General features: G+C 41.9%; 1 pseudogene; it reads left to right on the top strand.

Moving 5' to 3' along the window:
* The first annotated feature begins 511 nt into the window (after window positions 1-511).
* LOC136035919 (U2 spliceosomal RNA) lies at window positions 512-728 on the top strand (annotated as a pseudogene).
* The last annotated feature ends 221 nt before the right edge of the window (window positions 729-949 follow it).

Raw genomic sequence — 949 nt, 5'->3', positions numbered from 1 at the left:
TCCTCGGTCATTGATTCAGGGCTTTTAAAGGGGCGTGTACAGGGTCAAAATTTAAAAGTGATCATAGGTTTGTAGGTGCGAAAACACTCCTGAAGTCGAGTGCGAGGAAGAGAGGACGCCCAAATAGGACGTTAAAGCACGGAGAAACTGAAAACAAACAGTGGAAGAAGACTTTTACCTGAAGTTACAGAACTAGATTCACTTGCCTACCAGACTTTAATGATGACCCGATGGAGACAATTCTGGAAAACCACTGAAGAGGTGGTCGCTGAAGTTATCCGCTATACTCCTCCAAAGACGAGGAAAAATTATGTCTCAGAGAAAACTGTAAAGCTAATCGAGTCTAGGCGACTGTTATTAACCGCATAAGAAGTAAAAGGTAAAAAAAAGTCGCTACGTAAGAAAGTTAAAACTAGCTTTCGTCAAGACCATTTATAATTTCGGGATGAGGTTGCCTTAGAGATAGAAAAAGCAGCCGGAGACAATGACACGAGAGGGGAAAAGGCCACCTATCGTTTTTCTCTTAACGGAAGCTCAAGGAAGTGTGTTTTCTGACATGCAAGGTAAGCTTAATCACTGAAAGAACTACTTTAAGATCTGATACGGCCCCTACATGGGGCCCAGATTATTAAACTGATTTTTGGAAACCGGAGGGATGTCGGGGCTTGCTCTGCTCCCTTCACGCGTTGGCCCGGTATTGCAGCACCTCCGGGATCGGCGCATCCCTTTCGAGGGGAAATCAAAGTCCATGAATCCGAATCAATTCTATGCCTTATACGGTATTCAAATTGAAGAGAAACTGCACATACATGTAGTTACCTAGTCATTGATTATATTCGGAGTTTTTTTTTCATCTGAAAAGAAGAACCAATGTTTATTATTTACAAAAATTAAAAGGTAAAAAAGCCAGTGACTACTCGGCATAGTTAATTTAAAGTGCCCATGCTGG

This window comes from Artemia franciscana, chromosome 14, assembly GCF_032884065.1.
Source record: "Artemia franciscana chromosome 14, ASM3288406v1, whole genome shotgun sequence".
Lineage (NCBI taxonomy): Eukaryota > Metazoa > Arthropoda > Branchiopoda > Anostraca > Artemiidae > Artemia > Artemia franciscana.
Note: the sequence above shows the minus strand (reverse complement) of the source record. Positions and strands in the feature narration are given on the sequence as shown.